This window comes from Rattus norvegicus, chromosome 14, assembly GCF_036323735.1.
Source record: "Rattus norvegicus strain BN/NHsdMcwi chromosome 14, GRCr8, whole genome shotgun sequence".
Taxonomy (NCBI): Eukaryota; Metazoa; Chordata; class Mammalia; order Rodentia; family Muridae; genus Rattus; species Rattus norvegicus.
In genome coordinates this window covers 67,623,656-67,636,263 of record NC_086032.1, presented here as the reverse complement: position 1 = coordinate 67,636,263, position 12,608 = coordinate 67,623,656, and positions in this window count along the sequence as shown.

Here is a 12,608-nt window from a genome sequence, read left to right as displayed (position 1 = left end):
AACCTAAAAAAAGAGATACCCATAGGCATACAAGAAGCCTACAGAACTCCAAATAGATTGGACCAGAAAAGAAACACTTCCCGTCACATAATGTTCAAAACAGCAAACGCACAAAATAAAGAAAGAATATTAAAAGCAGTAAGAGAAAAAGGTCAAGTAACATATAAAGGCAGGCCTATCAGAATCACACCAGACTTTTCGCCAGAAACTGTGAAGGCCAGAAGATCCTGGACAGATGTCATACAGACCCTAAGAGAACACAAATGCCAGCCCAGGTTACTGTATCCTGCAAAACTCTCAATTAACATAGATGGAGAAACCAAGATATTCCATGACAAAACCAAATTTACACAATATCTTTCTACAAATCCAACACTACAAAGGATAATAAATGGTAAAGCCCAACATAAGGAGGCAAGCTATACCCTAGAAGAAGCAAGAAACTAATCATCTTGGCAACAAAACAAAGAGAAGAAAAGCACACAAACATGACCTCACATCCAAATGTGAATATAACAGGAAGCAATAATCACTATTCCTTAATATCTCTCAACATCAATGGCCTCAAAACCCCAATAAAAAGACATAGATTAGCAAACTGGATACACAACGAGGACCCTGCATTCTGCTGCCTACAGGAAACACACCTCAGACACAAAGACAGACACTACCTCAGAGTGAAAGGTTGGAAAACAACTTTCCAGGCAAACGGTCAGAAGAAGCAAGCTGGAGTAACCATTCTCATATCAAATAAAATCAATTTTCAACTAAAAGTCATCAAAAAAGATAAGGAAGGACACTTCATATTCATCAAAGGAAAAATCCACCAAGATGAACTCTCAATCCTAAATATTTATGCCACAAATACAAGGGCACCTACATACGTAAAAGAAACCTTACTAAAGCTCAAAACACACTTTGCACCTCACACATAATAGTGGGAGATTTCAACACCCCACTCTCATCAATGGACAGATCATGGAAACAGAAATTAAACAGAGACGTAGACAGACTAAGAGAACTCATGAGCCAAATGGACCACCACAGCCTAAAACCAGTCTTCAATAACAATAAGGGAAGAATGCCCACATATACCTGGAAATTGAACAATGCTCTACTCAAAGATAACCTAGTCAAGGAAGAAATAAAGAAAGAAATTAAAAACTTTTTAGAATTTAATGAAAATGAAGGTACAACATACCCAAACTTATGGGACACAATGAAAGCTGTGCTAAGAGGAAAACTCATAGCGCTGAGTGCCTGCAGAAAGAAACAGGAAAGAGCATATGTCAGCAGGTTGACAGCACACCTAAAAGCTCTAGAACAAAAAGAAGCAAATACACCCAGGAGGAGTAGAAGGCAGCAAATAATCAAACTCAGAGCTGAAATCAACCAAGTAGAAACAAAAAGGACCATAGAAAGAATCAACAGAACCAAAAGTTGGTTCTTTGAGAAAATCAACAAGATAGATAAACCCTTAGCCAGACTAACGAGAGGACACAGAGAGTGTGTCCAAATTAACAAAATCAGAAATGAAAAGAGAGACATAACTACAGATTCAGAGGGAATTCAAAAAATCATCAGATCTTACTATAAAAGCCTATATTCAACAAAACTTGAAAATCTGCAGGAAATGGACAATTTCCTAGAAAGATACCAGGTATCGAAGTTAAATCAGGAACAGATAAACCAGTTAAACAACCCCATAACTCCTAAGGAAATACAAGCAGTCATTAAAGGTCTCCCAACCAAAAAGAGCCCAGGTCCAGACGTTTTTAGTGCAGAATTCTATCAGACCTTCATAGAAGACCTCATACCAATATTATCCAAACTTTTCCACAAAATTGAAACAGATGGATCACTCCCGAATTCCTTCTATGAAGCCACAATTACTCTTATACCTAAACCACACAAAGACCCAACAAAGAAAGAGAACTTCAAACCAATTTCCCTTATGAATATCGACGCAAAAATACTCAAAAAAATTCTGGCAAACCGAATCCAAGAGCACATCAAAACAATCATCCACCATGATCAAGTAGGCTTCATCCCAGGCATGCAGGGATGGTTTAATATACGGAAAACAATCAACGTGATCCATTATATAAACAAACTTAAAGAACAAAACCACATGATCATTTCATTAGATGCTGAGAAAGCATTTGACAAAATTCAACACCCCTTCATGATAAAAGTCCTGGAAAGAATAGCAACTCAAGGCTCATACCTAAACATAGTAAAAGCCATATACAGCAAACCAGTTGCTAACATTAATCTAAATGGAGAGAAATTTGAAGCAATCCCACTAAAATCAGGTACTAGACAAGGCTGCCCACTCTCTCCGTACTTCTTCAATATAGTTCTTGAAGTTCTAGCCAGAGCAATCAAACAACAAAAGGAGGTCAAGGGGATATAGATCGGAAAAGAAGAAGTCAAAATATCACTATTTGCAGATGATATGATAGTTTATTTAAGTGATCCCAAAAGTTCCATCAGAGAACTACTAAAGCTGATAACTTCAACAAAGTGGCTGGGTATAAAATTAACTCAAATAAATCAGTAGCCTTCCTCTACACAAAAGAGAAACAAGCCGAGAAAGAAATTAGGGAAATGACACCCTTCATAATAGATCCAAATAATATAAAGTAACTCGGTGTGACTTTAACCAAGCAAGTAAAAGATCTGTACAATAAGAACTTCAAGACACTGAAGAAAGAAATTGAAGAAGACCTCAGAAGATGGAAAGATCTCCCATGCTCATGGATTGGCTGGATTAATATAGTAAAAATGGCCATTTTACCAAAAGCAATCTACAGATTCAATGCAATCCCCATCAAAATACCAATCCAATTCTTCAAAGAGTTAGACAGAACAATTTGCAAATTCATCTGGAATAACAAAAAACCCAGGATAGCTAAAACTATCATCAACAATAAAAGGACTTCGGGGGGGAATCACTGTCCCTGAACTCAAGCAGTATTACAGAGCAATAGTGATAAGAACTGAATGGTATTGGTACAGAGACAGGCAGATAGACCAATGGAATAGAATTGAAGACCTAGAAATGAACCCACACACCTATGGTCACTTGATTTTTGACAAAGGAGCCAAAACCATCCAATGGAAAAAAGATAGCATTTTCAGCAAATGGTGCTGGTTCAACTGGAGGTCAACATGTAGAAGAATGCAGATCGATCCATGCTTATCACCCTGTAGCTTTGTAGCTTAAGTCCAAGTGGATCAAGGACCTCCACATCAAACCAGACATACTCAAACTAATAGAAGAAAAACTAGGGAAGCATCTGGAACACATGGGCACTGGAAATAATTTCCTGAACAAAACACCAATGGCTTATGCTCTAAGATCAAGAATCGACAAACGGGATCTCATAAAACTGCAAAGCTTCTGTAAGGCAAAGGACACTGTGGTTAGGACAAATCGGCAACCAACAGATTGGGAAAAGATCTTTACCAATCCTACAACAGATAGAGGCCTTATATCCAAAATATACAAAGAACTCAAGAAGTTAGACCGCAGGGAGACAAATAACCCTATTAAAAATGGGGTTCAGAGCTAAACAAAGAATTCACAGCTGAGGAATGCCGAATGGCTGAGAAACACCTAAAGAAATGTTCAACATCTTTAGTCATAAGGGAAATGCAAATCAAAACAACCCTGAGATTTCACCTCACACCAGTGAGAATGGCTAAGATCAAAAACTCAGGTGACAGCAGATGCTGGCGAGGATGCGGAGAAAGAGGAACACTCCTCCATTGTTGGTGGGATTGCAGACTGGTACAACCATTCTGGAAATCAGTCTGGAGGTTCCTCAGAAAATTGGACCTTGAAATGCCTGAGGATCCAGCTATCCTCTCTTGGGCATATACCTAAAAGATGCCCCAACATATAAAAAAGACACGTGCTCCACTATGTTCATCGCAGCCTTATTTATAATAGCCAGAAGCTGGAAAGAACCCAGATGCCCTTCAACAGAGGAATGGATACAGAAAATGTGGTACATCTACACAATGGAATATTACTCAGCTATCATAAACAACGGCTTTATGAAATTCGTAGGCAAATGGTTGGAACTGGAAAATATCATCCTGAGTGAGCTAACCCAATCACAGAAAGACATACATGGTATGCACTCACTGATAAGTAGCTATTAGCCCAAATGCTTGAATTACCCTAGATGCCTAGAACAAATGAAACTCAAGACAGATGATCAAAATGTGAATGCTTCACTCCTTATTTAAAAGGGGACCAAGAATACCCTTGGCAGGGAAGAGAGAGGCAAAGATTAAAACAGAGACTGAAGGAACACCCACTCAGAGCCTGTCCCACATGTGGCCCATACATATACAGCCACCCAATTAGACAAGATGGATGAAGCAAAGAAGTGCAAACCGACAGGAGCCGGATGTAGATCGCTCCTGAGAGACACAGCAGAATACAGCAAATACAGAGGCGAATGCCAGCAGCAAACCACTGAACTGAGAATAGGACCCCCGTTGAAGGAATCAGAGAAAGAACTGGAAGAGCTTGAAGGGGCTCGAGACCCCATATGTACAACAATGCCAAGCAACCAGAGCTTCCAGGGACTAAGCCACTACCTAAAGACTATATATGGACTGACCCTGGACTTTGACCTCATAGATAGCAATGAATATCCTAGTAAGAGCACCAGTGGAAGGGAAGCCCTGGGTCCTGCTAAGACTGAACCCCCAGTGAACTAGACTGTTGGGGGGAGGGCGGCAATGGGGGGAGGGTTGGGAGGGGAACACCCATAAGGAAGGGGAGGGGGGAGGGGGATGTTTGCCCGGAAACCGGGAAAGGGAATAACACTGGAAATGTATATAAGAAATACTCAAGTTAATAAAAAAAAAGTTTCCCATAAAAATAAAGCCTTAGCCAACCTCCAGATCAAACAATTATTAATCTATTTTCTATTCAAATAGATTTGCTTAATGCACATATTTCATATATTTGAATCCCTAGAATGTGTGTCTGTGACCTTTTGTGACAAATTTATCTCATGTCACTTGTTTTCAAAAGTTTTTCCATGTTATGATATAATACTCAATTTATTCATTTACTTACATATATACATAAAAATACCTTCCTTGATTTTTCTACAAATAAAATGTACTTTCCAATAGTTTACTATGCCTTTCCTCCATGATCTTTGAAGGACAATATATATATATATATATATATATATATATATATATATATATATATATATATACCACAACACTTGAGCTAATTCCCCATTCAACTTCAGCTAATAGAATTTCAAAGTTGGCTACGTTCCGTTTTGTTTAATCTTTTCTTTGATGGAATTTTTCTTTCATATTAGAACTTGTCAACAGTGTTACAATACGTATTTTGCAAATATCTATATAGACATGCTTTGACATCTCTTGTTTATACATCTATTTACAAGGAGAATTGCCATATAATAATTCTATCATTTCAGTAATGGTCAGAGGACAGCACCGATGGATACATTCATAAAACAATGCCCACACCTATGTTTCAGGGAACATGGCAAGATGGGATAGAAAGATTATAAGAAACAGAGATTCAAGGATTTATTTTTTGTCATGCTGTGACTTCTAGAGATGCCAGAGGTTACAACCATAAAGTCTCATCAATGTTACTGACTATGCATGAGATGAACAGGGACAGCAACAACAGACACAGTGATTTTGACAGGGGAAAGGTTTGGAGGCCTCAACATTACACAGAATACTGTAGGCAATGAATTAGGGCTAAGAGTGAGAAATAGTCTTCACCAGGAAAGAGCAGACTGTTGGACCATTGGGTATCCAATATTAGAGGTCATTTCTAAAATATATGGACTAAGGAGTTAATAATTATATATGATATATATGTATATATTATACACATACACACACACATACACACACACACACACACACACACACACACACACACACACACACACACACACCACCAACAACAACAACATGAAAACAGTGTCCAGAATTTAAGGGAGTGGAAGAAAGAAGAATGTGTAGGGTTTAGGAGGGAAGAATGGGTAGGAGTAAATGATGCATTTATATTGTAGTCTCAAGATAAAAGCAATGCTAAAATAAATAAGAAATATCCAGTCTGTTTTCCAAAGCACAATAATCTTTAGTCCTATCCAAAGTATATGCACATTTAATTTCATCTTAGCTTTATGAATATTTATTATTTGGCAATTTATTTTATTTTAAAACTCTTGGTGAATATTTTGGCTTTATTTGTGTTTTCTCTTCGCTAATATAATAGGTATCTTATGCTGCACTTCCAATTTAACTCTCTAGCTTCCTAGGAGAAAGTTTTCTTATGTTTGAATGTTAATGTTTATTTACTTAATTTTTTTATCATGAGTATGTTTTGGATGTCACATGGAAATTTTTTTAACAAATTAGGGAAATTTGTTTTTTTTTTTTTACTATAGAATAGTAATAGTATTTAGGGCATGGGGAGGGGAGGTGAGAGGTTAGGAGATTCAGAAAAAGGCAGGGAGAGTGAACAGAGAAGAGGAGAAGAGAAGTAGAGGAGAAGAGGCCAGCCATGAGCACATGGAGAGAGGAGGGGTGAAGGAAATGGAGAGAGAGGGAGAAAGAGGATAGAGGACATAGCAGGAGCAAGAAAGGAAGAGCAAGAGAGAGCAGATGGGACAAGCAGCCCCTGCTTTTGTGTTTTGTGTTTTTTTCAAATTTAAGCATTTGATCTTCATGGAATTAAATCTTAAATAATGACATTTGTATGCATTTGGCTAGCCAATAATCACAGATATATTTTAATTATTATATGATGTATTAGGAATGAATATGAGGTTTTTGAATAAAGTTTGACTTAGTAAATTCTGCTTCCATACTCCTGCCTTCCGTGATTCACCTGATCTCCATAGCATGGGAGAGTTGTATCCTGTCATGTATAGATATTAAAATATTTATGTAAAAATTTTCCCTCAATATTTCTTCATGATGCCATATTTTAAAACAAATCTTCACTAGATAAATAGGTTCCTTCTATACATTCCAATTTTATTGTTAATATATCCAATATCTTCTAGTACCACTATCAATTTAACTGTTTTTAGCAATCCAAGAAACATGAATTGTCGAAAGAATTTTTCCTCCTTTTTAGGAATCTTGGTCTCTTGTAATTCCTTTTGAATTTAATAATAAATTCATCAATCTTTAGAAAGAAATGTTTTTTTCTTTCTCATATGGATAACAGACAAATTTAAGAGATATTGCTATTTTAGTAACTATATTTTCTAATCCATGAATATGGAACATTTCACTCATATATTTAGCATCTCTTATCTCTCAGCACTATTTAGTAGCTTTTAAAGCAAAAATTTTAACTCTAGAAATAGCTAGAAGAAAGAAAATAAAGCTTCCAAAATTATCAGATAACAAGAAATAATCAACCTCAGGGCTGAAATCAATAAAATAGAAACAAAAACACAGTGCAGAAAAAGAAAACCAAAGAGATGGCTCACTGAGAAATCAATAACATTAACAAACTCTTAGCCAAATTAACAGGAAGGTAAAATGAGGAGATCCATATTATCAAAACAAGAGCTAAAAGGGGAGACAAGCAACAGAAACACCAAGGAAACCCCAAGAATCAAAGACATAATTAATATCCTGCACAAAATTGGGAAATTTAAAAGAAATGGATAGTTTACTTGACATGTAAAACTTACCAAAGTTAAATCAAAAAGAGATAAACAATTTAATGAGACTTATGAGCACACATCCTGAGACCGCAGGACAGACTGCCACCTCTGCACACCTCTGCCCACATCCCTGGTTCAAGGGGAAACTACACAGTGCCTCTGGACACAGGGATATAGGAACAGACAGCCATTGGTACCTGCGGTTCTGATCTGTGCCCAGGACCTAACTGAACCAGCCAAATAGCTCCCTGCACCCAAATCCCATGGGGGAGACAGGTGGACCCTCAGAAATGTGGATACTCATGAGAAGTCAGAGGAGATTACACTCTACCCACAGTCCAGACCCAAGAGGGAATCACAAAGTGCCAACTGTGCCCGCTGGGTGCAAGGACCTACGAGCAATCGGGGCAGGATGCTTAGATTCTTGCCCTGGCCTAAAGCTGGAAGACAGTCTCCAGAAGCACCACCATAGCTGACAGCAGAGGTAAGACCCACTTTTCTGCTACCAAGTGACCTGCCTGGTGGATTCAGGATGCACAGAGACAGAAGACCTCTGTGTCAGAGCACTTCTGTGTGGGTAAGACCCACTTTTCTGCTACCAAGTGACCTGCCTGGTGGATTCAGGATGCACAGAGACAGAAGACCTCTGTGTCAGAGCACTTCCTGTTTCTTGCTCTGCCCGGAAGTGAACTGATACAATCCCACAGTTCCCTGAACCCAAATCCTGTGGGGAAGAGAGCTGACCACTCAGGAGTGCAGACATCCTGAGACTGCAGGGCAGACTGCCACCTCTTCACACCTCTGCCCACATCCATGGTCCAAGGGAAAACTAAACAGTACCTCTGGACATGAGGATATAGGAACAGACAACTGTTGGTACCCGCAGTTCTGGTCTGAGCCCAAGACCGAAATGAATGGGCCAAAGAGCTCCCTGCACCCAAATCCCGTGGGGAAGAGACCTGGACCCTCAAAAGTGTGGATACTCCTAAGAAGTCAGAGGAGACAACCCTCTGCCCACAGTCCAGACACAAGAGGGAATTGCATAGTACCAACTGTGCCCACTGGGTGCAAGGAACTACGAGCAATCATGGTCAGGATGCTTTGATTCCTGCCTTCGCCTAGAGCTGGAAGACAGTCTCCAGAAGCATTGACATACCTGAAATCAGAGCACCTGTTCTCAGGAAAGGCTGAAAGTAAACAATAAAAAGTTCTACAGGAGTACTGACACAAAGGCCTACAGCAGGGTCAAGTCACTCGCAGAAACAGCAAGACAAGCAAACACTAGAGACAACCCAATGGCTAGAGGCAAGCACAGGAACCTAAGCAATAGAAACCAAGACTACTTGGTATCATCAGAACCCAGTACTCCCACCAAAGAAAATACTGGATATCCAAACACACCAGAAAAGCAAGATTTAGATTTAAAATCACATTTTTTGATAATTATGGAGGACTTTAAGAAAGACATAAAGAACTCCCTTACAGAAATGCAGGAAAACACAAGTAAACAAGTAGAAGCTCTTAGAGAGGAAATACAAAAATTCCTGAAAGAAATAGAGGAAAACACAAACAAACATGTGAATGAGTTAAAAATGGAAATAGAAACACTAAAGAAAGCACAAAGGGAGACAACCCTGGATATAGAAAACCTAAGGAAGAGATAAGGAGCTGTAGATACAAGCATCATCAACAGAATACAAGACATAGAATAGAGAATCTCAGGGGCAGAAGATACCATAGAAAACATTGACACAACTGTCAAAGATAATGTAAAACGCAAAAAGGTCCTAGCCCAAAACATACAGGAAATCCAGGACACAATGAAAAATCAAACCTAAGGATAATAGGTAGAGAAGAAAGTGAAGACTTCCAACTTAAAGGGTCAGTAAATACATTCAACAAAATTACAGAAGAAAACTCCCCTAACCTAAAGAAAGAGATGCCCATAAACATACAAGAAGCATACAAAACTCCAAATAGATTGGATCAGAAGAGAAATTTCTTTCATCACATAATAATTAAAACACTAAATGCACAAAACAAAGAAGAATATTAAAAGAAGTAAGGGAAAAACTTCAAGTGACATATAAAGGCAGACCTATAAAAATTACACCAGACTTCTCACCAAAGACTATAAAAGCCAGAAGATCCAAAACTGATGCCATACAGACCCTAAGAGAACACAAATGCCAGCCCAAGTTACTGTATCCAGCAAAACTCTTAAATAACATAGATGGAGAAACCAAGATATTCCATGACAAAACCAAATTTACACAATATCTTTCTACAAGTTCAGCCCTACAAAGGATAATAGATGGAAAACTCCAACACAAGGAGAGAAACTACACTATACAGAAAGCAAGAATATACTTTCCTTGCAATGAAACCAAAAGAGACACAAACAAACATAATTCAACCTCTAGCAACGAAAATATCAGGAAGCGACAATCTCTATTCTTTAATATCTCTCAATATCAACGGACTCAATTCCCCAATAAAAAGACATAGACTAACAGACTGGATATGTAAAGAAGAGCACTCATTTTGATGCATGCAAGAAACACACCTCAGAAACAAAGACAGACACTACCTCAGAGTAAATGGCTGGAAAACAAATTTCCAAACAAATGGCCCGAAGAAACAAGCTGGAGTTGCCATTCTAATATCAAATAAAATTGGCTTTCAACCAAAAATCATTAAGAAAGAAAAGGAGGGACACTTCATATTCACCAAAGGAAAAATCCACCAAGATTAACTCTCAATCCTAAATATCTTTGCTCCAAATGCAAGGTCACTTACATTCATAAAAGAAACCTTACTAAATCTCAAAGCACACATTGCACTTCACACAATAATAGTAGGAGATTTCAACTCCCCACTATCATCAATGGACAGATCATGGAAACAGAAATTAAACAGAGACATAGAGAAACTAAGAGAAGTTATAAATCAAATATTAACAGATATTTATAGAACATTCCACCCTAAATCAAAAGGATATCCCTTCTTCTCAGCTCCTCATGGAACCTTCTCCAAAATTGATCATAAAATCGGTCATAAAACAGGCCTCAACAGATAAAAGAAGATAGAATTAATCCCATGCCTCCTATCAGATCACCATGCGCTAAGTCTGGTCTTACAATAATGACAACAATAATGACAGAAATCCAACTTCTACATGGAAGTTGAACAATGTTCTACTCAATGACAGCTTGGTCAAGGAAGAAAAAAAGAAAGGAATAAAAAGACTTCTTAGAATTTAAGGAAAATGAAGGTACAACATTCTCAAAATTATGGGACACAATAAAAGCAGTACTAAGAGGAAAACTCATAGTTATGAGTGCCTGAAGAAAGAAACAGTAAAGATCATATGTCAGCAGCTTGACAGCCCACCTAAAAGCTCTAGAACAAAAATAAATAAATAAACCCAAGAGGAGTAGAAAGCAGGAAATAATCAAACTCAGGGCTGAAATCAACCTTGTAGAAATGAAAAAGACTATACAAAGAATCAACAAAACCAAAAAAACCAAAAAAAAAAAAAACAAAAAACAAAAACCAGGAGCTAGTTCATTGAGAAAATCAACAAGATATTTAAACTCTTAGCCAGTCTAACCAGAGGTCACAGAGAGTGTACCCAAATTAACAAATTCAGAAATGAAAACGAAGACATAACAACAAAATCCAAAGAAATTTAAAAAATCAGCAGATCCTACTACAAAAACCTATATTCAACAAAACTTGAAAATCTGGAGGAAATAGACAATTTTCTACACAGATACAAGGTACCAAAGTTAAATCAGGAACAAATAAACCATCTAAACAACCTCAGAACTCCTAAAGAAATAGAAGCAGTTATTAAAAGTCTCCCACCCAAAAGGAGCCCTGGTCCAGATGGGTTCAGTGTAGAATTCTACCAGACCTTCATAGAAGACCTCATACCAATACTGTTCAAACTACTCCACAAAATTGAAACAGATGGAGAACTACCAAAGTCTTTTATGAAGCCACAATTATTCTTATACTGAAAACACGAAGACCAAACAAAAAAGAGAACTTCAGACAAATTTCCCTTATGAATATTGACGCAAAATACTCAATAAAACTCTTATAAACCAAATCCAAAAACACATCAAAATGATCATCCAACATGATCAAGTAGGCTTCATTTGAGGGATGCAGGGATGGTTTAATATATGAAAATCCATCAATGTAATCCACTATATAAACAAACTCAAATATAAGAATCACATGATCATTTCATTAGATGCTGAGAAAACATTTGACAAAATTCAACACCCCTTAATAATAAATCTCCTGGAAAGTACAGGAACTCAAGGCCCATACCTAAACATTGTAATGGCCATATACAGCAAACCAGTAGCTAACATCAAACTAAATGGAGAGAAACTTGAAGCAATCCCACTAAAATCACGAACTAGACAATGTTGCCCACTCTCTCCCTACTTATTCAATATAGTACTTGAAATCCTAGCCAGAGCAATCAGACAGCAAAAGGAGGTCAAAGGATACAAATTGGAAGGGAAGAAATCAAAATATCACTATTTGCAGATGATATGATAGTGTACTTAAGTGACCCCAAAAGGTCCACCAGAGAATTACTTAACCTGATAAACAAAATCAGCAAAGTGTCGGGGTATAAAATTAACTCAAACAAATCAGTAGCCTTCCTCTACTCAAAGAATAAACAGGCAGAGAAAGCAATTAAGGAAATGACAGCCTTCACAATAGTCCCAAATAATATAAAATATCTTGGTGTGAATTTAACCAAGCAAGTGAAAGATCTGTATGACAAGAAATTTAAGTCTCTGAAGAAAGAAACTGTGAAAGATCTCAGATGATGGAAAGATCTTCTATGCTCATAGATTGGCAGGATTA